A 26066-nucleotide genomic window follows, 5' to 3' on the forward strand; every position below is an offset into this window, starting at 1 on the left:
ACTTGTCTCAGCCACAGCACAGGCGACCCTTCTGCCAGCCTCCCTGAGATAAGCTGGAGCTTCTGCAGGAGCATGAGTCACGGGTGCCCGTGGAAAGGCGTCTGAGTCGTGGAAAGGCGTCTGAGTGCCCTGAGCTCACCACTTTCTCACGCCCAGTGGGCCCTCAGGCGGCCCAGGGCGGCCGTGACCATGAGGGCAGCCCCCACCCTGGGCCATCGGGACACAGCGAAGGGAGGGAGTCAATGCCCGACTGTTGCCACAATTACCCCAAATTCCAGAATGGGGTTGGCCTCCCCGTTGACTCACGCAGTCCATTTCACTCAGAAACCACTGCTGTGAGGGAGCCGGAGCCAGCAGCCCATGGAAATAATCTACCCTCGTCTCTGCTTAGGTACTGATGGCTGCCTGCGCGGAGAGCGGCTGAACGTCGAGGCCTGAGGGAGAAGTTTAGCTCATCGATTCAGGTATAAACTGGGGATGACAATACCTCTCATTCACTTATTAAATACAGATCTGTGTAAAACGTGAGCTCTATTTTTTGTTGTGGTGGTGGTGGTTAATCCTCACCCAGCAATATTTTTTCCATTGATTTTAGAGAGAGTGGGAGGCAGGGAGAGAGAGAAACATTGATGTGACAGAGACACATGGATCGGCTACCTCCCGCACAACCCTGACCCAGGCTGGGGATGAACCTGCAACCCAGGTACATGCCCTTGACTGAGAATCAAACCCAAGGCCCTTCAGTGGGTGGGACAACGATCTAACCAGTGAACCACGCCAGCTAGGGCAACATGGTCTCTGTTCTTAAGAACCCAGCCCCATAAGGATAGGATAGCTGTGAAGAGACGACTTTTCTTCCTAGGAGGTTAGTTATTGTTGTTAATTCCATTTCATAGATGAGGAAATTAAAGCCTATTAAGGGAAAGCGCCTGGCTCAGGTTCGTTCGTTCAGCGAGACTAAATCAGGGTTTATTCTAGAGTGTAAAGTCTATTTCTGGGACTTTATGTGTAACTCTTGTATAACAAAAATGAAAAAGCACTAGGGGTCATCCAGCTGGCTCTGTAGTCTACCCGGGTGGGTAAGGAGGTGACGAGCCTGGGGGCCACCTGGTATAAACAGGCATGAGCCCAGACTCTTCTGGGGACTGCAGGAGGTGGCACACGAGACAGAAGACACTCCCTATTTGTTGCTGGTGAGATGAGGGGCGGACACTGAAGCCTTGATTAGAGGCATACAGGGTGGTGAGAACGTGGTGGATCTCAGCAATGCTCAGACAACTTCCCCTCCAGCCCCTGACAGACAGCTCACCTGACTCCCAGCTCACTCTCCCTCGTGCCCGAGGCAGTCGTAATATTTGTGTGCAGTCTGGGCTTCAACCTCCAGCTCTCAGGGAGAGGTGGGCAGCCCACTGACAGCCTTACGCACCTCGAGCTTTGCATTCCAGACAAGAAATTACTGGGGCTTTCAGAGAAAAGGAATGATGGTTACCTATGGGAACTTCTCACCCTGACTCTCACAGGATAATACCTTCTTCTATCCTCAGAAAGAATGTCTGAGGACACATAAGAAACTGTTAACAGCCCTGGCCGGTTTGGCTCAGCGGTTGGAGCGTTGGCCTGTGGACCAGAGAGTCCCGGGTTTGGTTCCTGCTAGGGGCACGTACCAAAAAGAAAGAAAGAAAGAAAGAAAGAAAGAAAGAAAGAAAGAAAGAAAGAAAGAAGAAAGAACTAGAGAGAGAGAGAGAAAGAGAAGAGGGAGGAAGGGAGGGAGAGAGGGAGGGAGGGAGGGAGGGAGGGAGGGAGGGAGGGAGGGAGGAAGGAAGGAAGGAAGGAAGGAAGGAAGGAAGAAAGAAAGAAAGAAAGAAAGAAAGAAAGAAAGAAAGAAAGAAAGAAAGAAAGAAAGAAAGAAAGAAAGAAAGAAACTGTTAACAGTGGTACCTCTGGGAATGGGAGAGAGGCAGCCTTTCTTGTTTACTTTACATTTTTGTATTGTTTATATTCTAAAAAATAAGTAGGTAGTATTATTTAGAGTTAAAAATTAAATAAAGCCTGCCCCTTAACGTCTGGGAACCAGAGTTTGTTAGTCACTAAGTAGGGTTAAATCCCAGCCCATTGCACATTCCCTTCCTTAGGGTGTGCCTGTCCCTGAGCTGGGAGTACAGAGGGATGTTGTTCAAGAGAAGGTCTAAGGCAGGGGCCCTGCACTAGGACAAGGCAGTAGGGTACTTTGTAGCCGTCAGTGCACTGAGAACAGTACATAATCAAGGATGATAGGACAAGGTCTGACCTTCAGGCAGTAAATGTTCAACAATGATGAGAACCACCAATGTGGCCCGAAGTCACTGCAAGATGTTTCTGCCACCTTTAAATAACTTCTAGTCTTTCCCATTTCAAAAAGGGGGAGGGGGTATGCTCTTCATTGTCTTGAGACATTGTCTCTGCTTTCTTACTTTCCACTCATGCTTCTGCTTACTACAGCAGTGTCTGCCCCAAGACTACTGGAACCGTCTGGGCAACCCAACTGCCTCCTCACTGTCCGCTCTAGGGACCTGTGTCTGGTCTTTGGCTCACCTGCCTCGGGCATCTGCCATCGCCGACCTCTAGACACCCTCTCTGTACTCTGAACCTCTCTATTCTTTGTTTTCTTGAGAGTATTTTCTGGTTCCTCATATTTATCCTCTAACTAGTCTCAGTCTCCTTTGCTGAGAGAAAATGTTTCCACATCATATATCTAATAAAGGACTTTCCTCTAGAATGTATAAAGAACTCTTACAACTCAATAATAAAGACACGTAACCTAATTTTTAAATAGGCAAATGATGTGAATAAACATTTCTCCAAAGAAGATATAGAAATGGCCAATAAGCATAGAAAAACTGCTCAATATTGTTCATTGGCAGGGAATTGCATATCAAAACCACAAAGAGACGTCAATTCATACCCTCTGGGATGGCTGTACTTTAAAAACAAACAAACAAACAAACTGAAAATAGCAAGTGTTGGCAAAGAGGTGGAGAAACTAGAATTTGCAGACATTCTGCTGGGAATGTGAAGTGGTGTGGTCACTAGGGAAAACAGCTTGGTAGTTCCTCCAAAAGGATTGCTTGGAATTCCGGTATGACCCAGCAATTCCACTCCTTGTACACACCCATGAAAACTGGAAACATGTGTCCACCCTAAATTTTCACAGCAGCTTTATTTATAATGCTGAAAAAGTAGAAACAACTCAAATACCCATCAACTGATAAATGGATCAATAAAATGTGGTATATCATGTAATGGAATAGTATTTGGCAATACAAAGTGCTGATACATGCTGTCACATGGATGAACCCTGAAAATATTATTCTAAGGCAAGAAAGGCAGTCACAGAATACCACATGCTGTACAATTTCATTTATATGAAATGTCCAGCCCTGGCCGGTTTGGCTCAGCGGTTGGAGCGTCGGCCTGAGGACCAGAGAGTCCCGGGTTTGGTTCCTACTAGGGGCACATACAAAAAAAAAAAAAAATGTCCAGAATCAACAACTTCATAGAGCTGGAAAGGGGGGCTGGAAGGTTGAGGGGACAGGGTGTGACTGCTAAACTGTACAGAATTTCTTTGGGGGTTGATGAAGGTACTCTAATATTGGTGATGGTTGCACAACTCTGTGACTATGCTAAAAAACATTGAATTGCATGCTCTTGATGGGGAATTGTATGGTATGTGGATTATATCTCAGTGGAGCTATTACCAAACAACAACAGCAGGCCACACAAAGAGTATCTGCAGGCAGTGTGTGGCACGAACATAAACTATTCAAGGAAATACGTGTGAGTGAATGGATGATGAGTCAGTGAATGAGGCGTTAGAAATCATTACAGTTGTTTGAAACCTTCTTCAGCACCCTTGAAGCAGAGTTTCTTGCTCTTCCTTTGGGCTCCCAGAGCATCTTGGTCGCACCCCAAGGGTGCAGTCTCCAGCAGTGCTGCAATTTATCTGTTTAAATGTCTTCGCCCACTGCTGGACTGTGGGCTTCTCAAGGGCAGGGAGTGAGTCTTAGTCATCATTATCCCCGGCACCTCTTCCAGGGCAATAAATGATTTATTTGAATGAAGTAGCCAAGAAATGATGTTCAGGAAGTCTCAAAATAACCTGCAGCCTAACTGGACTGTCTTTAATGTGTTCCTTCTTAAAGGGATATATTGCCAGCTAAAATAACCCTGAAGTTAAGCTGGTCAAAGCCTTCCTTGTGCCAGGTTTGAGTCAGGATGTACACTGTGTGGGAGGGAATGGAAAGTCCTTCCCCTTTTAGTGCAGTGCGGATCTAAACGGGCAGGCAGGCAGTGGGGATGAGGGACCCAGCCTCTGGAATGGGAGCTAGTTTAGAGGGAGTTCGGTGAGGCAGACAGGAGGACAGGCCTCAGTGGAAGAGGCACAGGCCAAACACTGACTTTTCTTAGAGTGCTGTCATAGCGCCTTTGGAACTTGCCATCCAAGAGCCCGGGGCTGCTGACACCTTCCCTCTCGGCACTATTCTCTGTGCCCTTGTGTTTTGCTCCGGAGCCCTTGTTGACAGTACTGTGTGTTTGTTTGCTGTCTCCCCCACTGGAAGGTTAGTAGCAGAGGGTCAGATGGCCCTGTCCCCAACACCTAGATACTGTGTGGCCCACAGTAGCCCCTCCGAATAAACTTTGGTTGATTGAATTGAATACGTTTTTTAAAAAATCCAAACATCTGCTCTGTTGAAAGCTCCTTCTTCTGCTCCAGGTTCAAAAGCCTGAAAATCTGGATTTGTTCATTCATTCACATCTGAGGTCTCGGCAACCAGGGGATTTCAACCCTCCGAGTCCTTAAGGCTCACCAAGGTGACTCTTCTAAACGCAAGCTGTGTGCTCCGTGTGTTCTTCCTAAGGTTCCTGGCGGAGCGGGAGCAGGGCTGTGCAGGGGCCGCGCCTGTCACCCGGGCTGAGCCCCCGCCTTGATGCCGTTTCCCTGGGTAGACTCCTTCGTCCACAGCACAGGGAGCGACCACCCGTTTTCTAAAACTCCATTCCTAGTCCTTCAAGGGCAAGCAGAACTCACAGCATCTCTGGAAAACCTCATGGGGAATTTCAGAATTAAATATGGGAAGTTTTATGTTGATGGAGAAGTAACAGTCTTTCTGTGACAGTGGGCACCTGGGACCCTGCACGCTCAGTGTCTTGAGTGCCCAAAGCCCAGATAAACAATAAAGATCTCGGTCTGGTTGACACCTTGGTGATACTCAAATGGACTAGGATACAGGCTAGTGTCCAAAGAAACCTCCTAATTCAAAAAAAAAAAAGTACTGGTTGTCTGTGGGCAAGAAAAATATGCCAACCATCTGCATCACATGAGGCAGCTCTGTGGTGCCTCATACCAACTGTCTTACTCCCACGGAGAACCCCTTACACTCAGGGAATTGTTTGAACTGACAGAGGTTTCAGTTCTGCCTACAGACGTGAGCACAGCCGGTCACTGGGACGAAGGTCATTCCCGTGGCGAAAACCACCCCGAAAGCATTTGGAGGGCTGTGACCTGTGTTGGGAGACTCGAGCAGCTCTTTCTTTGCTGGGCGCAGCAGAAAAGCCAGCCTCTGTGATCACATGCGTTTGCACAAGCAGAGATTTACACTCTGTCTATTCTCATGAGCGTGATCACAGTGAAACTGTGACAGGACCTGGACGGGCGTACGATACCCTCTTACAGATGGGAAAACTGACTCTCAGAGGTGCAGTGGTCTGCTCAAGGCCCACAGGGCTGGTTAATGGAGAAGAACCCAGATGTCTCGATGCTTAGAGCTGTGCTATTCCACATCATCTGCCTGACCTGGAGAAGGTTCCCACCCGGGGGGACGCCAAGCCCCACTCTGTGGCATACACTAGACAGGACACAGTGACGTTGAGCACTGCCTTAACAGACCCAGTGCGTTAACAGACCACAGTGTGGAGGAGACATCTGCTGACAGAATTCCCTCATGGTACCTGGGCCAGGTAGGAGGAGTCTCCCCGTGACGCTTACCCCGTGCAGTGCCCCATGCTCTCTGATGGGTAGAGTTGGCGGAGATCTTTAAAATGAAACTAAAATTTTCTGCATTGATGGTACTGAATTATAGCTCTCCTCTACCCACCCACCCACCCAAACAATCTCTCTCTCCATATATAAAAATAATTTTCCATGAAGAAGAGAAGAAGCGCAGCGAAGCCAGGTACCCCCTACAGGTGGAGACGGCTCAGGCTCTGTAATAACGGACAGGGACTTGGGAATGAGGACCCGGCATCTGCGCCGGAGACAACAGGCATGCTAGGTCGGCCACCCTCGGTGTTTTTGAAAAACAGGAAATGTATGGTCCAAAGGTGAATTCTCCTTGACCAAGGGTGCTTTTTGCAGAAACTCCGTGAGGGCTTTGTATCTTATATTCCATTTTAATGTTGAGGAGTTTCAAAAGCCAGTCCATCCCAACTGACACAACCAATAGCTTTAAGTCCTTTGTGGGGAGCGGGGAGTTGTTGACACTCTGTCCCAGCCTACTCAGAAACTTGTAAGGGATTTTTGTCCCTTGTAGGCGGAACCCTAGGAGGCCAGGAATGCTTTTTTCTGTTGTTCTCGGAGAAAGTCTCTAACCTGGTGGGACGGGCTCCCCGTAATGAAAGCAGGAATTGGAAGACTGGCCCTACTCGGATTAATTTGCCTTGGCGATAGCAATTGACTCCCCTCTCCTGATGGACCCGGTGAAATCCCAGGTTGTGTCAAAGCATTAATGCATTCAGAGAAGAACCCTTAACGGTGCTGCTTACAGGAAGAACTGAATAATTGATCCCAACAGCCGTTTAACTAGAGACCTAGGGTTAAAAAGGCAAGCTTTCTCTTCTTCCCTGGAAGGGCCCATTGCCCCTCTCTGCACGTCACTTTCCTCTTTCGTTTCCACCTGTACCCTCCCCCCAGTCCTTCCTTCACGCCGTACAAGGTGGGCATCATTAGTGCTGTTCCACAGGTATGTCCAGCATTTCGCCCTCCCAGAACATAGTCGGGCACTTCCATTGCCCCTTGGAGGCTGGGCGTGGCTCCTGACAGGTATTCGAGTGGACTATCCCATGGGTGTGATTTTGCACACCCCCTCTCACCTGCAGTTGGGAAGCGCGGAGACAGAGCCTCCCTCAGCCCAGTCCTGGCAGAGAACACAGAGCAGAGCCCCAGCCAGCTTGCTGTAGACACGTGGCATGAGCAAGAGATAAAGCTTTTTTGTCGAAGCCACTGAGACGCTGGGGTTGCTCGTTAACACAGCAGGAGCCAGTCCATCCCGACGGATACAGTAACCACAAAAGGGCAGCCGGACTGTGCCGCGGTGTCGGAGTGTGGGCTCTGAGCGCAGGCCTGGGTTCGAATCTCTGTGTGCACTACCAGTGAAACTCCGGGCAAATGACTTTACCGCTCAAGGCCTGTTTTCTCGTCTGTAAAATAGGTACAATAACATATCTGCTTCATAGGGTCATTAGGCGCTGAGCACAGCGACTGGCGAGTGGAAAGGGCTCAGCAAATGGCAGTGACTATACTGGGACGACAATGTTTTTCCTCCGATCCTCTCCTGTTTCACCTGGCTCCTAGTGTGGGGAGCTGATAGGTAAGCCTCTACTACGAGGGACCTCAGTCAAGAGCCCTCTTTGTAGGGCTGTGAGAGACACTGGGATGCCAGCCGCTAAGGGAGTGTATAGGAGGGTCTCCAACCCAACCTCTGCGAATCAGCGAAGATTTTTCAGAAAAGGGGACGCTGCTGTGAGTCATGGGGCAACTAAGAAAAGACTGAGAGAGGGTATTTCCAGGCAATGAACACAGCATGGGCAAGAGGTAAGGGCAAGAATAAGGGGTGCTCTCCAAACACCCAATTCTTCAGTATGACTGGAGTCCAGAGATATGGCTGGGGTTATGGGCAGAGGCTGCAGCATATCAGTTTTCTAGTTGGTTGTCTGCCCACACAATTCAGTGGGCTCTTGGGGGCCAGCAACGGGGTCCCACTGATCTCTCACCCTTAAGGTGCGGCACACAGTAGGCTCTCCGTCAGTGTGCACAGACTGCGGGGTGACTACAACCACATTTCAGGCCACCTGAGTTTGAGTAGGATGCCCATTTCTCTTCATTTTTCCCTAAGTTTCCAGACGACAGTTCCGCCCAGCCCACTTCTCAGACCCAAATAAATACAAGCTAAAAATATAGCCCAGGTCATGAATCATAAATGAGATTGGAAAAGCAGTGACTCACAGACGTTCATGTTTCCCAGGAGAGTGTTGCTGCGTGTCCTTTGCTCCGAAAGGTGAGGCAGAATGCCAGCACCGTCCTGCGCAGGTAAAGCTAACGCGACTCCCAGGCCTGCCCCTGGGTGCCCACCTGGTGGCCTACGACCCCCATTCGGAGGGCCCAGGGCAGCAGCCTTGCATCCCACAGAGGCTATCGAGGACGCCCTGGGTGTGTGCTCAGGAATATGGTCCCGGGCCCCGCCTGCTGTCTCAGTGGTCCAACGGATCCACCATCTCGTTGACTGTGGCCTTAATTTGGTTACTGCTGTAGCCAAGGCAACACCTTTGCAGAATGGCTTCCCAGATGACCTACCAATTATATTTTGTATCCTTGACTAAGTAAGTTGGAAACGTAATCTAACCTAATAGTGCTGGTGTGTGTAGGGTCTCTCCTGCCAACCTATAATACAATTAAAATCCTACCTCTTTGGGTGTTTATGACCTTATTTCTCAGTTCTGAGCTCCTGAAAACTGTGAAATAAATTAAACCCTTGACCCCAAAATAATACAAATCTGACTCAGCCTTGAGTACCTGGAGGTTTGGGTTGTACCAGGACCGAGAGTGTTTGGTTGAGTCCAACACTTACTGGAGGAACAGCATGATCACAAGTAAGGCGAGTGCAAGTCCAGCCACAGGGGACACAGACCTGACGGCCCGTCCTCCCCACCCAACGGCGTCTACACCTGCCCCGCTTCGGAAATTCAAATACCCTTTCAAGGTTGCTCCTGCCCCTGCCTATCAAAGTAAATCCCACTCTCTGGGAATAATCTGAAATCTCGAATAGCAGTATATATAACTAAATCACTATTAAAAACCGGGTGCTAGCCCTGACTGGTTTGGCTCAGCAGTTAGAGCGTCGGCCCACAGACCAGAGAGACCCGGGTTCGGTTCCCACTAAGGGCACGTATCTTGGTTGCAGTTTGTCCCTGGGCCCGGTTGGGGTCGTGTGGGTGGCAGCCACTCAATGTGTCTCTCTCACATTTATGTTTCTCTCTCTCTTCCTCCCTCTCTCCCTCCCGCTCTGTCTGAAGGTGAATGCAAAAATGTCCTCGGGTGAGGATTTAAAAAAACAATCAAAAAGAAAAACTGGATACCATTTCACTGTCACTGAAAAAGACGAACTGGGAAACGCCAACGTTTTTGTCATCCATTGCCATGTTTAGTCCAACCCTGTGCCCCAGCAGGAGCCTCTGTGTGAGGGAGGTTTCCGTCTTCCCGGCTCTCTAGGACTGTAACTGTGCCCAGTGTGTGGTCACGTCTGGAGGTCACGGTGGCCAAAGAGCCTCATTCACACACACACCCCCAGTCACAGCACTGAGTCGCACATGAATGGAGAGTTGTTCTGTGTCGCACTGGAACCACAACTCCCATTACTCAGGCTCCCATGTGGTGATAAACTGCTAAGTGATGTCGTGCTGGTTTGCAAGCTTTTATGGCCTCTCTGAAAGAAGCAGCCAACAATATGCCTTTGCCGAATTGCCGCCCAAATGTTACTCATCCCTCATCACATGTCCTTTTACACGAAACACAAGAGTTTACTGTCGCGCAAGTCAGTGAATCCCGGCTCCTGATAATATGACGGGACCCTCGAGATGATCCATTCCAGCCCCTCTTCTTTTCATGAAACACCAAGTGGCACATCTGATGTCGCTCAGCATTTAAAGAGCCCACAGAGCCTGGCTGGTGTTGAGCATCGACCCCTGCACCAAGAGGTCACCGGTTCGATTCCCGATGAGGACACAGACCCAGGTTGTGGGCCCAATCCCCAGTGGGGAGCATGCAGGAGGCAGCCAATTGATGTTCTCTCTCATCCATGTTTCTATTTCTCCCTCCCTCTCCCTTCCTTTCTCTCTAAAATCAATAAAGAAAGGAATTGTTTAAGGGCACACAGAGTACAGCCTACCAAAGACATGAAACAGAAGTCAGAAATGCACAAGGAGAACCCGCGCGTGTGGTGTGGTGGACATCAGGCACACGGAGCTCCAGGAGGAGACTGGTCACTGAATGGAGGGCCGCAGAGAGGACCACTGTGCCGAGGGGCTAGAAAACGCCCACTGGAACCTTGACCTCCGGTGTCTGCGGGGCAAGGGCAGTGGAGTGGGCAGCAGAACCAGAGAGTGAGAGGGTTAGCGGGTGCCACGGGGGTGAGGGAGTCAGCCAGCCAGCGCTGCGTTTTGGTTTTCTTTCTCTTCTGAGAAATTCATATTTTAACAAAAGAGGAAAGATAAGCTAAGGGGTGGAGATTATTTTAAGGATGGAACAGACCTTCGCGTGCTCATGGGATAGAAAGGTTGACAGTGACAGGAGGGGAGAGGACGGAGAGACGCAGCCCCTGGGGAGGCAGGAGTGGAAACTGTCCGTGAAAAGCGTGAGGCTGAATTCAAATCAATTATTTTAATCATGCATCAGATTCTCCCAAGTGCCCAAATCAAATAGCCTTCAATGTTGGAGGAAACATTTGCCCTTTTCATATGTCTGGATACTATTTAGGGATTCTTAAATATTCTTATAAATAATCAGCTTGTGTAAATGGAAGCTTTATGGTGAATAGAGGCAAAATCCTATGACTTCAGCAACCACAGGGCTGCTTCAGAATTAAATTACAGAGGCATAATGATCAGAGCTAGAAAGAAGTGACCTGTTAGTCAATATTTAAAAACAAAACCCTAGACTCATAAAACCTTTGCATTGGAAAAGTCTATCTGCACTAACTCCCTTATTTTTGAAGCATGTGAGTGATTTCAAAAGTTCATGCAATAGGAACAGACCAACGAATCTCAGAGATTCGTTGAACTTAAGTGCACATATGCATAATCCATGGACACAAACAATAGTGCGATGAAGACCTGGTGGGGAGACAGCAGGGAGGAGGGTGTCAGAGGCGGGAAAGGGTGAGGGGGACATCTGTAATACTTTCAACAATAAAGATAGATTTTTTTTAAAGTTCATGCAACATAACAAAGCTCTAAACAACTATAGAAAATTGCTAACCTGTTCCCTCTATCATAGACATCAAGTTCTCAACAAATTCTAAGATAGATTTGTGAATCAAACTCAAATGATGCCTGTAGGTTACTTAAAGTGACACCTTCAGAAAAAGAAAAAAAAATCTCAACTAGAATCTCAAGATTAATTTGCTTATTTTGTAGCTTGTACTCTTTTTTCAAAACCTCAGCATTTTTATTATGTGTTTTTTTGTCCTCATCCGAGGACATTTTTTGCATTTATCTTCTGATAGAGTAGGAGGAAGAGAGGGGTGAAGAGAGAGAGAGAAACATCGATGTGAGAGAGACACATCAAGTGGTTGCCACCCACATGACCCCAACCAGGGCCGGGGACAAACAGCAACCGACGTACGTGCCCTTAGTGGGAACCAAACCTGGGTCTCTCTGTTCTGCGGGCCGACACTCTAACCACTGAGTCAAAACAGCCAGAACCAAAATCTCAGCATTTTTAGCTGAATACAAAGAAAAGAGTACAAGGAAGATCTCTATTTCCTTTAAAGTCCCTTTGCATGGGGTAGATTATTAGTACTCTTGCTTATTACATTGAGGAATGACTTTCTACAAGCATATATAGTTCAATGTAAGCGATCAAAAAGATAGAAATGTGAAGGACAATTCCAGAGGTGGCAGAGGTCAATTGGTGATAACAGCTAACAATGGGAGTTGAGTTCAGTTTTGAGATTCTCATGGAAATCAATAAGCTTCTTTCCTTTCCCAGCCACTGACTATACTCCAGACCACCAAACATTGCCCTGAATACCCCTGGCCAATAGCATCCACTGAGGATGCAAATGGCACCTAGAATGGGTGACGCTTGTGCAGGTGGCTTGGACCAACCATCCCCTCATACAGAAGGTCTCTGTTCATAGCATCGTTTCCTTTAACATCCTTCTGAAATTCCATGTCCTCCAGAAAGTCCTCTGATCCTTCCACTGGAGAAATAAGATGGACAATTCAATCATCACCAAAAATCATCCTTTTCAACAACGTAAGCCTACAGACATTGAAGTGGTCCAGGGATGGGCTGTCGAAAGTTCTGCACAGCTCTGGGTGTAACACTGTGTGATGACCTGCCTTTGTCTCATCTATCTTGACCCATGAGCCCAGGGCAGAGACTCTGGGTCACCTACCTATACCCTTTCCCTGTTTTCCCTTTCCTCCTTTCTTCCTTATTAACAGAATCCTCAGTATGAACAGCTTAAAAATTGCCATTTCCCAGCTTCCCTTGAAGCTAGGAGAGCAATGAGATGTAAGACGATGTCACTGGGTTCGAGGAAAGCTATTTAAAAGGGCTAACTCAGCCTGAGGTGCACCATTTCTGTCCTTGCCCTTACTGACTGCTGCCTGGAAGACAGGCATGATGGCAGGTGCTCCAGGGGCCATATTGCAGTCTTGAGGGAGCCTGAGGAGGAAGCCCCGTGCTAAGGACAGCCAAAATGAAAAGATGCAAGGAGCCCGGGTTACAGATGACTGTGGAACCACTGTGAAGCCCTGGCCTGCCTACCTCTGGACTTCTTTCACATGAGTCAAAAAGTAAACCTCTGATTTGTTTAACTCCACTTACTTGAGTCTCTGTAAAAACCTAACCCGAAGTGATACAGACGCCTTTCAACCTGTGTTTACAGATGGCAGTCGGGGAGTCAGGGCTTCTCTGTGGCTCCCTTTGCATCAAACGAGAGTTTTGTGCAAAGGTTTGGGACGGGAATCAGTTCAGCGATCCTTCGATCGCTTTTCCCACAAACCAGCAAAAGTAACAATGTACGGGTCATAATCTCTGTTATCGGAAAGTAGAGCCTTTGTACACTAACACCTTAGCTGGAGGTCTCATCCTTGACAACTTCGAGTGTCCTGAACATGACTGATGACTTGGAAATAACTGCCCAAGCAGATTTATTTCTAAATGAGGTCGGCACTAAAGCTTGTGCTTGTGTCTTTCCCTTAGGAGAGCGCCTCTGTCCTCCATTCAGAGCCTTTACTCTTGACTTAGGTACGGTCTTAACGGGCTGTCCTCTCAGGAGCTCAGGGGCCCAAATTGAAGTTTTGGGTTCTCCTGGACACGGGCTCACTGTCCAAAGCAAAGAGCGACAGCTGACTGAGCAGAAGGAGTCTGGAAAACATAGACATACAAATGTTTAAAGCTCACCTATTTGGGGCTCAGAGTTCAGGGGCAGCCGGTGCACTGCACTCGCCAGCGTCTGAGCGTGTGCCCCGGTCTGTCGGCACCAGTCAGAACCAAATCTCCAATCCCATCTGCGTCCACTCACGGGCGGTGCTTAGACCCGACAAAGTTGAAAACTCATGTCCACACAAACATGTGTACATGAATGTTCATAACAGCACTACTTACAAAAAACCAAGAGTGGAAACAACCCAAACATCTATCAACTGCTCAATAAAATGTGGTATATCCACCCAATGGACTATTATTTGATCATTAAAAAAATAAAGTTCTGATACATGTTACAATGTGGATGAACCTTGAAAATATTCTGCTAAGTAACAGACCCAAAGGACAACATATTATATCATTCCATTTATATAAAACGTGCCCAGTAGGAGAATCCATGAGACAGAAAGTTGATTCGCAGCTGCCAGGGGCTGGAGAGTGTCACAGGGAATGACTGCTAATGGGTACGTGGCCTCTTTATGGAGTGATGAAAATGTCCTAAAATTAGACAGTGGCTATGGTCACACTATTCTGAGAATATACTTGAAACCAATAAATCGTACACTTAAATGGTGAATTTTATGGTATGTGAATTATATCTCAATAAAATTGTTACAAAAAAATATGCCCTGGCTGGTGTTGCACAGTGGTTAGAGCATCGGCCCTCAAACCAAAGAGTCTCCGGTTCGATTCTGGTCAAGGGCATATTTCAGTTGCAATTCGGTCCTGGCCCTGGTTGGGGTCATGCAGGAGGCAACTAATCAATGTGTCTCTCTCAAATCAATGTTTCCCTCTCTCTCCCCTTCTCCCACTCTACCTAAAGATAAATGGAAAAATATCCTCGGGTGAGGATTTAAAAAAAAACCAGTTACGAAAATAAAACAGCTCTAGAGGGAAACAACAGTGGCATTTCCCTCTCAAAATTTTTTTTTCAATCAATTATTAAGCATCTTTGAAGAGAAAGAAGCATATGATCTTCATTACACAAAGGTTTCCGTGTAAAATGTTTTCGGTTGTAAAAGATTGACTTCTAAAGGGAGAAGCTTCCGTTCCCTGAAAAATTTAGCGATGTCCTGGTGATGTCAACTAAACGAGCCTGACTGTGTCCGGATTCCTGCCCGTGGATATTGATAGTACCTGTGGGCACGTCGTTCAGGAGGAACAGCCCCCTCTCCGCTCACTTAAACAGCCGGCGATGACTCACAGGGTTCCTGCCCTTCACTCTTTGCAGCCTTGCTCAGTGTGTGTGCAGGAAGCATTAACTCACTAGCAGGTGAGCCACATCAAACCCTTTTCTGGAAGTCAGCAGGCTCTAAATCATAAATAAATGTATTATCCGTGAGTCTGCACATTATGCTTCCTGAGGCCTCCAGGATCAATACTCACTCCTTGCCGAGACCCAAGGGCCTCCCACAGCAATGCCGACCTCCCACCTCGTCCTCCTCGTCGTCCTCCTGCCCCCGTTCCCTCTCCCCCCTTCCCTTTGTTTCACGTTGGGCTCTGTTGCCTGGCACCCCCCCTGCTCAGTGATCTTTCTCGCGGTGCAATACGTTCTGAACATTCCCCCCTCAAATCCTATCACTGAACTAGGTGCGGGGACAGGGTGCCCGCAGACTTAGTCTTTATTTTCACAGAACTTTGCAACTATTTGCTGTTTGTCATGAGAGATAAAGAACTGAAGATCTGGTGTTGAATAAGGGTTTCTTTGTTTCTGAGTGGACGGCTTCTAGGTGCTCCTGCTAAGTTAACATATTTTCTAAACTCATCTCTGTATTTGAAGGGATTGAGGAGAGATACTGGGTAACGTAAGTCCTGAGGGGCCGGCATTATGCAGATGGGTATGTGTCGTTAGCTCCTGTGGGCTGTCTATCTATGATGCATATATTGGGGAGTTGGGGTGGGATGCAGTTAAAGCTACTCCGAAAAGTTTTAGGTATTTATTTCAAACTTTCAGTACTTCTAAGATAGTTTATTTCCAAATAAAGAAACTCTTACCCAGCCAGTGTGGCTCAGTGGATTAAGCATCATCCCATGGACTGAGAGGTCCCAGTTCGATTTCCGGTCAGGATACATGCCCAGGTTGTGGGTTCGAATCCCAGTGGGGGCGTGCAGGAGGCAGTCGATTGATGTTTCTCTCTCACATTGATGTTTCTCTCTCTCCCTCCCTCTCTCTCTAGAAAAAAAATCAATTAAAACATATTAAAAAAAAAAAAAAAACTCTTGCCAAGCATCTCTTCATCTAACCAGAATAAGTATCTTTAACATCATTTCAGAAACCAAAAGAAAACCAGAATAAAAATAGATGAGCCTCTGGTCAGGGTTCTCCTCCATCCTACTCACAGACTACATTCCTGGCCCAAGTACAGGCCTGTGTTCTCTGCAGCAGCGTCTCGCTGGTCAGGGGGCAGGAGAGAGGGCCCAGCCTGCCCGGCGGTCTCCCTCCGCGCCACCGTCTGCACCTTCTCTCATTTGCTCAGGGGAGTAGTTCTCTTCACACATGGCTGGTTTTGACTTCTAGAAGCTGAGTTGTAGTTGATGGTGAAAGAGAAACCCAGAGCCTAAAAAGATGTCATCCTTTCCAGCCCTAAATAAGCGAGTCTGTACACTAGCATGAACCCATTGGTAGCCAAAAATGCACACCAGAATTTATTTAATTCCAGTGTTATTCTCTGATAGAAATACATCCGACAAAGGTGTTTTGCTTTCTGAAACAACTACACACTCACCTTTGCAAACCGCCAGCCACACACAGGTGGCTAATCTTAGTTAAGATTCTCTCACCTCCTCAAGGAAATGGTCTGTCTTAATGGACCGCAGCTTCTCCAGCTACACAGTTGCCAGACTGAGGACCGGAATCCCCCGTCCCCAGGAACACCCACCTCCTGGGGGCTGGGTGGGGGAAGCAGCTGTCTGCAGGGAAGGAGGGCAGCTGAGGGCAGAAGACAGCAAGGCGAAACTGCTGCAAAGGTGAGGGTCTCCTCCCAGGGTCGGGAAGTCAGGGGATATGGAAAACGTGTCCCCTCCTCTGGGACTCTGTACTGCCTTGCAAGGGTACCCCAATCTACCAGTCAGAGAGAAAAAGCATGTTGCAGGACAGTGGGCATGGTATGTCTTCATCCGTGTCAACAAGTGTGTGTGTGTGTGTGTGTGTGTGTGTGTGTAAATATGCGATGCTTAGGGAGAAGTCTGAGAAGATACAATTCAAATCATCTGGATTGCCCTAGAGACGGGACAGTCGCCTTTTACCTTCTGCATTGTTTGAATTTTTTCCCAAGTAAGTAGTATGTGTTGCCTTTGACATTTCAGAAAATACAATAAATGAAAAATAGGTTAAACAAAAAGAACTCAAAAAAGTTAGTCCTCACTGCTCTTCCTTATTCTTCTGTTTTCGAACAATACAAGTGAGAGTGCAATCTCATTCACCAGGCTCCGTGCCGGGAGCGCCGGGTGAGTGAGACAAATATGTCCATTTTGTTGAGTAAAGTACCTTGGTTTCTGGCAAACAGATATGTAAAACCAAACTGGTGTTTCCAATTGTTAATGTTATCACACCTGAGGAAGATACGTATATGTTTCAAATGACAGATAAAGGCAACTGATAAATTACATCTGCCCTTGTAACAAACTTATTCTATTTGTTTAATGTTTACAAAATGTTATGGAGATACAAATAGCACCCTGTGAAATGCAGATTGCTGATAAGAGAAACAAAAAAAGAGATGGTCTTGACTTAAGTCTTAAGCTGGTAAAAATGTTGGCAAAATTGGGGGACACTCAAACCTCACATGCTTTGGGTTTTCTTTGTAAAGAGAACGGCTTAAGGTCATAGATGAGTTTCTAAATTTAAACCTCCATCCCTAGAGATGCCCTTCCAGTTGCTGGTTCAGTTTCATCTTCTGAAAACAGGGTCTTGGACAGGACTCTGCAATACAGCAGTTGGAATAGCTGCTGTATTCCTGGCTGTGTTTGTATTTTCCAGTTTGCCTTGGGACACTCTATATGTCACCTTCCCAGAACAGAAACTGTTTGGAGACTAAGAACAACAGTATTCATTCAGTGCTGTCTGCTCTTCAAGGGCAACATGTCGTTGTCAAGTTTAGTAGAGGAAAGATTTGTAGGACGCAAAACATACTTATTGAGTACAACTCTGCAGCAAAGCATTTATATGTGATGACAAAAATCAGAAATGTATTGTGAGACATATCAACAAATCAGTTGCTGAACTTTAACACACAATGCTACAATAAAACTGCTAACGAGATACCACTTAACCAATTTGCCTTAACTCCACCAGGCTACTAGAAAGTCCATACCTTCTGCAGCCACAATTTGAATTGTGGACTTACCAAGAATCCCACACACTTGTAGCAATTGTGATAGCCAATGAAATCATATTATTTAAGTAGATATTAAACAAACTGATAAAATAGGAATGTGGAATTTTTTTAAAGGTAGTCATTTCTATGAAAAGTAAGTCAAAAGCTTTGGAAAGACTTTATGAAGACAAGTTGCTTTTTAAATTTTATTTTATTTTATTTTTTTACATTTTTATTGATTTTTAGAGAGAGAGAAAGGGAAAGGGAGAGAGATAGAAACATCAATAAGAGAGAAACATCAACATCGATGGGATGCCCCCCCCCCCCCCCCCCGGGATCCAGCCTGCAACCTGAGCATGTGCCCTAACGGGGAATTAAACTGGTGACCTCTTGGTCCATGGGTCAATATTCAACCACTGAGCCACACTGGCTGGGCATATGTTGCTTTTCAAAAAAATTCTCACCCAAGGATATGTTTTCACTGATTTTGAGAGAGAGAGACTGAGAGAGAGAAACATCGATATGAGATGTAAACATTGATCTAACAGGGATTGAACCCACAACCAGGGCATGTGCCCTGACTGGCAACTGAACCAGCAACCTTTCGGTGCACAGGACAATGCCCAGCCAACTGAGCCACACCACCCAGGGTACAAGTTGCTTTCAAAAATAATGTTAGATGTGGATAAGACAACTCTAAAAGATTTTTTTAAATAAAACTGATTCTGCACTCAGATTGCTTTGAAGATGTCTCTAAGATCTCACTTGAAAGAAACTTAAAGGAGGAATGTAGATAAGAAACTATGGGTAGAATTCATGGGAGAACAATGAAAGGTGATATTAATCAATGTATTTATAAAACTGAGACAAAGGCCTTGACTCCACGAAACAAAAGTGCATTTATGTAAGTGTAACGTAAATGTCAAACAAATATATGAAACATTTTCATCCCGAGAAAAGGCCTTCCACTATATTGTATTAAGAAACACTACATTCTTCCACCCTCGAACATGACCTAAAATCCATCTGCCTTGGGGGACAAGTGTCAGGTAAGGAAGGGTGCCCAATCGCCTGGCTTCACCCAAAGTGCACACCAGGCTGAGGCCCCCCGACTCCGCCTGCCGGCTGGACACCACCCTCTCTTCTAGGTGACTGCAACCTCCAGCTCAGTGTGTGAGAAATCAGACGTCTCACCTCCTCGACACTGTTCTCCTGTGGTCCCCCATGTCTTTCACAGGCATGTCTTCCCACCCCACCCCAGGCCTTTTACCTCAAAACCTCAGGCAGGTTGGATTGGAATCTGCCCCTCCTCTTTGCCCTCTTCATCAAACTCTTCTTCCACAACATCTCTACCAGCGTTTCTTAACTTCACTTGCTCTATTAAGACCCTGACACAGAACTTCTTGCCTTGACTACACAGATCAGCCCTGATGCCTCTGCTCAGACATCTAAACATCTTATCCTGGTATCCAAGGCCGGTTATAATCAGGCTCAAATCTTTATTATCTGCCCGTCTTTTCCAAGCAGCTTCTAACCTAACCAAACTAAAGTCAGTGCTCTCCCTTGTGTGTACCCCATATTTCTTTATCTCTGTCCCCTCCATTTGGAATACCCTTTTAAAAATATACATGTCCTGTGGTTAAACTTCCATCCATTTTTAGGGACCATCCCAAATGCCATAATCTGCCCTGGAAGACATTTCTGATCACCCAGCTGGAAGTTGTCTCCACCTCTGAGAGTTCATTACACTGATGTATTTGACTGTTCTGTAGGTTGTGTATCATTTTCTACCACGCACTATGATTGCTCATCTCCTGGCTTCAACTGAGAGTTCCACCAAGCGCGTCTGACAAAACAGGAGTTCCAGAAAGACGCTGACCAGTAAGATTGCAAACGCTGCCTGCTACCGTCCCCACCTTAGGAATCCCAGGGTGGATGGAGAAAAATGAACGTGATTGGAAGCGTCATACAGGGGGAACTGAGCGGCCTGGGTAACCGAGGGCTGTGAGGAGCGAGACGGAGGGAGGGTCTAGGACGACTTCCAGATTTCTGACGTGAACAGCTGGGGGTGGCCACTCGCTGAGCGGTGAGGGAGGTGCCCGTGCCCAGTGATGTCCGGTTTGCCACAGCTGAATGTAGTATCTTGGTGGAGAGGGGCAGTCAGAAGACAAAAGGCCAAACTTGTGGCTCTTTCTCAGTTCCCTTCTTCCTTGAATTCTCCATGAGTTCTGACTTAGTTTTGTCCAGACTCTTTCTCCCCGAAGCTCTCTCCTCCCTCCCCAGAGGACTCCTGTCTGCACCCTGCTCCTCGCTGCCAGTCCTGTCCCGAAGCCTTTCCTTCCTCTGCCCCCCAAAACACCCAGCATGGCGCTCAGAGCCTCTTCGGGCCCCACACTCCCCTTTGGGCAGCCTTGTCCGTTCCTGGCATCTTGATGATAACAGCGGCAGAAATCATTTCTCCTCAGCCCTAAGTATTCTATTTTCTGATGGAGATTTCCCCCTGGATGCTTGAGGTCACCTCAAAAGCAGCACATGCAAGACAGAACTGACCTCCAAATGCTCCCCACTCCCCGATCCTCCTCCGATGGGTCCCCTCGTCCCTCATTTCTGCCGCCACTGCCTCTGTTCCCACACCGCTTCTCACCACAGCTCCCTCTTCCAATGGCCTCCTTTGGGGTCCCCTCTGAGCTCCCCCGCCCGAGTAATCTTTCCAAAACATCCCTCTGAGCTTGTCATTCACCTATTTTTTAAAAATATTCCATGGTCTTCTGTTGGAAAACCCAACTTGTCAGACATTCTGCAACCGTGTTGGAGAAGCAGTCCGTCTTGTTCTCCCTCACAGCTCCTCCCTACACCGCAGGCCCTCTGCAACCAAGCCAGGGGCTCACTCCTTCCCAAAGGCATCCTCTGCTTTCCCGCCCATGCCTCCCTCCTGTCGCTTCTTTGTCTGGAATGTTCTTCCTCCATCTCTGCCTGTGGAAACTCCACCTATTTCTCGAGCCTCAGTTAAAATGCCTCCTCCTTCATGAAACCTTCTCTCATCCCTCACATGGAAGGAGTCCGCTCTCCTCCCCGACATGCATCATTTTGGTGTCGGTTATTGTACACTGTCTTATCTTTTTTTTTATCCTCCCTGTAGGAAATTTTTCTATTTTTTGTTCAGATAGAGTGAGAGAGAGAGAGAGAGGAAGGGAGAGAGAAAGAGAGAGAAACATCAACATGAAAGGGACACATTAAGTGGCTGCCACCCGCACAACCCAACCAGGGCCGGGGACAAACTGCAACCGAGGCACGTGCCCTCAGCGGGAACCGAACCCGGGTCTCTCTGGACCGCAGGCTGACGCTCTAACTATTAAGCCAAACCGGCCAGCGTATACACTCTCTTATAGTAATCTGTGTGGACATCTCTGTCTTCCTTCTATACCCTCCATACTATAACCTTCTCATGCAAGAATTAGGTCTTATTCACAAAAGGTACTGAAGGAGCACTGGCCCGGGAGTCAGGAGACTGGAGTTTTAGTCCTTGCTCTGCTGCTGATGAGCCCTGTGACCTTGGACAGTTTAACTGGCTATAAAACAGAACTTTGTGATCTAACAAATCAGTCAGAGTCCCGAGTCCAGGGTTAAAGAAGCCATACTGAGAGGGGTGGGGGGGGGGGACAATGCTTTCCAAGAACCTACAGCTGGCAAAGGTAAAACAACAAAAAAATCAAGTTTGAATGATACATTTCACCATTTCCTCATGAATGATGCCTATAAGTTATTATCTGGTGTCACTGAGGGGGAAAGTCCAGTGTCTGAGGTTGTCTTCGGAGCGCTTGGGCCTTCTCCTCCAGCCAGGGCTTCGTGGTACCTCCCCCTTCTACCCAGAGGGGTTCCGCCGCAGGCTCCGGGCTCGGCACTCACTTAACTTAGTTGTTAAAACTCTTCCTGCATTCCGCTATGGAAGTGACGGCATCGGCAATGGTAGGATGCCTGGTCAGGACACCAAGCTGCCTGTAAATGCCTTGTCGCCCAGAGAGCACCTGGGAGAAGGTGGGATCGGCCGCCAGCGTGGGGCCCCCCGATACACAGGTGCGCACTGGCAGCGAAGGGCCGATTGCCCACGCTCGTTCCTGTCACTTAAGACCCCGCAGTGGAAGCCTGGGAGTTCTGTTTGGGTGGGGGTGAGAGACTGAACTATGACATTCAGAGAATCTGTGGATTTAAAGAAGACAATTTGAGAAAATTAGAAGTAGATTATGTTACATTTTTCAGGAGCCAAAAGCCTAATTAATTGTTTCTTCTTCTATTCACTGTGACCTCCTCATGCACACCCCGGTTTATGCCCTGCAGACCATGGACTCGCTGTCTCAGCCTCAGTACCGCTGACATGTTGGGCCTGAGAAATCTGTGTTCTGTGTCCTGTGCACTGTAGTGTATCTGGCCCTACCCCCGGCCTCTAGTCACTGAAGGCCAGCAACACTCAGGCATACACACACCAGTTATGACAACCAACAATGTCTAGTTGCAAAATCATCTCCAGCTGAGAACCACTGCACAGGTTCTAGACTCGACAGAGGTTCCCGAACTTTCTGTACCTCAGAATCACAGCTCGGTGCCCGACTCTGGCCGCCTGTGGACATGTGGGACGGCCCGCCCGGTGCTGCCTGCTTGTTAAAAGGCAGGTGTCGGGGCCAGACTCGGAGAGTCGACCAGTACGTCCAGGATGGAGGCTGAAATCTGCATTTTTAACTGACATAGGTGGTCCTCGGCAAACTTCAGGAAATACCACAATGAAGACTCAATGAAATAAGTATTTTTGCAAAGGCAAATACTTTTCACTTTTGCATTGAGGGAAAAAGACACTCTTGGAGAAATAATAGGCAACCTTAGGGGGGAGCACCTTGGGAAAGTCTCAGGGAAGAAGTGCCACCCTGATGCCCAGGAGAAAGGATGCCAATGGGTCATGATAAAACACCAAAGTCGAATTTAGTCTACTTCCAGAGCTTTTGCCCAAATGCAGTCCTGGGCCTTTGAATGTTCATTCTCCCCACACGCGGGACTTGCGGTGGGAAGGCTCGATGCTGGGCTTTCACGTGTATTTTCTCACTGAAACGTCTCCCTGACCACGTGAGCGAACGTGTTGACATTTAGCATCGTCGCCCTGGGAAAATGCATTGTCTCAGAGAACTGACGACAAACTAACTTTGGACCCACAGCCTGTTCACGAAATCGGGGCGACCCGCACTAGTCCTGGAGCTCTGCTGCCCCCCAAGACTCTGCAGCTGTGTTAGAAGGGGAAAGGCTCTCTGAGCTGAGACGGCAGGACCCCTCTCCGTGGGTCTCACCCAGCCCACTGCCTCCTTGCACAAAAGCAGCCCTGGTATGTGGCGCAAGAAGAAGCCAGCTCAGCTTTTCTCCCAGGTGTTCTGAATTAGAAAATGAAAGTCACAAGTGGGTCTGCAAACCCAGCTCCCCTGGGGGCAGACAGAGGATGGAAGCGGTGACCTGGATGGCACCGTGTCCAGCTCTGGATGCCTGTGGACACGTGGGATGGCCAGCCCGGTGCTGCCAGTGTGTGAGCAGCTAGAAAACCAGTGTTATTTGGAATTTCTTAGTTTCTACATGTTATCCATGAATGTGAAATCTAAAATACAAAATGAATGAACAAGCAGAACAGAAACAGACTCATGGGTAGAGAGAACATTTTGACAGTTGCCAGATGAGAGAGGGTGTTGGGAGAATGAGTGAAAAATAACAGAATAGTCACAGGGATGTAAAGTACAGCACAGGGAATATAGTCAATATTGTAATAACTGTATATGGTGTCAGATGCGTACTAGATTCACTGGGGTGGTCACTTTGGAAACTACCTAAATATCTACTCACTGAGTTGTACACCTGAAACTCATATGATATTAGACATCAACTGTAATTGAGAAATAAAATTCTATTTAAAAATAAATAAATAAATGAACGTTGGCAATTAATCCAAAAACATTGTTTTTGTTCTAATCTGACCAAACAAAACATGTCAGTAAGCTCTTGGTTTAGGACCTCTGTGTACCAGATTCTTTCTCTCCCCCGCCCTCCCTGCCTCTCAACGCCGACAACCTCCCACAGGCAGTATCATTTCCCACGCCTCCGCCTCCCGAGCCGCCTCGGGACTCCTTTCCCTTCAGAAGCCTTGGCTGCCAGGGTCTGACCCTGACCAGTGGGAGCAGCTCTGTAGACCTCATTCCATCTTTCCGCAGCCTCGATGTCTCCCTGGGTGGGCTGTCCTTTCCTCTGTGTCCTCTGCTGTGTCCTCCTTCCCTTGTCACCTCCTTCGCTTGCTGGCTGCTTCTGGATTTCCTGTTAACTCGCTTCTGACGTCTGTCCTCCCTGTCCTTCGGGGCAGCAAGCAGGAAGACGGACGGCCAGCTGATAGCGATGGGTGTCCGAGCATTATGAACCCTCAACCTGCACCCTGGCCAGGCCCTGGGGAAGTGGCCCAAGGGCAGTGGCTGGAGAGACCGCTAGTCAGGCTAACTTCTCAGCAAAGGGCCCCCAGAATGGGTAAAGATTATCTAGGGTGAAAACGGAGGCCTAGACACAGGGGCGCCTCCTGTCTTAAAGGGACTATCAACATCCTAAACAGTGAACTGAAGGTCAGAGGCCTTTCCGCCATTTGGGGGCATCAAATAAGCTCCCTGATTCACTATGTGATACTGGTTAGATGTTAGAGGGCGAGTAATGACCAAAACTGAAATTATTGCCAGTCAAGCAGGAAAGGGCTTGGTGGTAGCTTTGATGTGATTTAATGGCATTTCTTATACAGCTAATTTTCTATTTACTTATCATCACTGCTATGAAAAAGTTATACTTACTTATCATCATTGCTGTGATAACAACAAATTTCACATGACTGCAACCAATGTGCTCAATCAAAAATCCAGTTCTTGGAGATCTCGCAACTTTTCCAAATACCCCTTGCAAAACCCTCCTGTCTCCTGTAACGGCCCTTTGTGGGCAGCGCTGAGACCTGCATCGCTTGGTCACCGTGATCTTGGCACGTCGATGCAGATATGACCAGGAGCCCTGAGCGCCAAAGTGTGTATCTTTTAGGAGAGGGAAAGAAACCCCAGCTACCTCGTATCCCTACTGCTGGTGGGGAGGGGGCGAGGTGTCACCTTGCCTCATGAGCTGTGTGCATCATTTAGATCACTGTCCTCGTGATGGAGCTGTCACATTGGGAACTGTCCTATATTGGGGAGCAGGGTTGGTTCAATACTCTCCATGAGGTGACATGGTATTTTGGCTTTAAAGTAACATAAAAATGGAAGTGAGGCCCTGGCCGGTTTGGCTCAGCGGTTAGAGCGTTGGCCTGCGGTCTGGAGAGACCCGGGATCCGTTCCCACTAAGGGCACGTACCTCAGTTGCAGTTTGTCCCCAGTCCTGGTTGGTCGTGCGGGTGGCAGCCACTCGATGTGTCCCTTTCACATCGATGTTTCTCTCTCTCTGCCCCTCTCTCTCCCTCCCACTCTACCTGAACAAAAAATGGAAAAATGTCCTTGAGTGAGGATTAAAAAAAAAAAAGAAAGAAAAATGGAAGTGAGAAGACAAGTCCTATTGGGAAATAACCCCAAAGGGTTGTGGGGGACAAATGAAACTGCGCCAAACTATACATGTTGTACAAGTACTGGTCCAACAAGGACACATGTCATCCACAGGAACCTCCCTAAGCAAAAAGGTGGAGTTGGCAAAAGCAAAGCTGTTCGGGTTCCCTCCCTCCTTCCTTACTTCCTTTTCCCTTCTTGCTGCTTTTCAAAGAGTTTTCCTATTAGAAAAATTGTTTTCATTCTGGTCTTTTAAAAAGGACACGCACAGCATTTTAATCAAGTAGACATATTTGGCATAGCACGTGTAGTTCAGGGAGTGAGGGACGGTGATGCAAGATACGGGTAGAACACAGAGCATCGTACACACAGCTGGAGTTCCTGTCTGGGCTCCGCCACTAAGTTGCTGTGTAGCATGGGGCAAGCCACGTCACATCTCTGATCCTCTGTTTCCTCTACTATAAGTAAGGTTGTAAACTTGGTGATCTCTAAGACTCTTTCTTCTAGTTAATGCTCTAGCGGCCAGAGGTGGTCAAGGGCTGGACAGACCAAGCCATGTATGAGGTTTAAAGAGAGTAACAGGAACAACAGGTCAAGTCTATCAGGATTTCCCTAAGCTCTAGCAGAGTCTACTTCTACATCTACTCCAAGAAAGAAACAGGAAGGAAAATAAAATATTCTCCGTGCAAATTGTCAGTTTTAGCT

General features: G+C 47.6%; 1 protein-coding gene across 1 annotated transcript in view; it reads right to left on the minus strand.

Moving 5' to 3' along the window:
* SHC4 (SHC adaptor protein 4) overlaps positions 1 to 26066 on the minus strand; it is a 115534-nt gene that overhangs the window by 82281 nt on the left and 7187 nt on the right. The gene's annotated exons all lie outside the window — the stretch shown is intronic.

Source organism: Molossus molossus, unplaced genomic scaffold (genome assembly GCF_014108415.1).
Source record: "Molossus molossus isolate mMolMol1 unplaced genomic scaffold, mMolMol1.p scaffold_m16_p_1, whole genome shotgun sequence".
Lineage (NCBI taxonomy): Eukaryota > Metazoa > Chordata > Mammalia > Chiroptera > Molossidae > Molossus > Molossus molossus.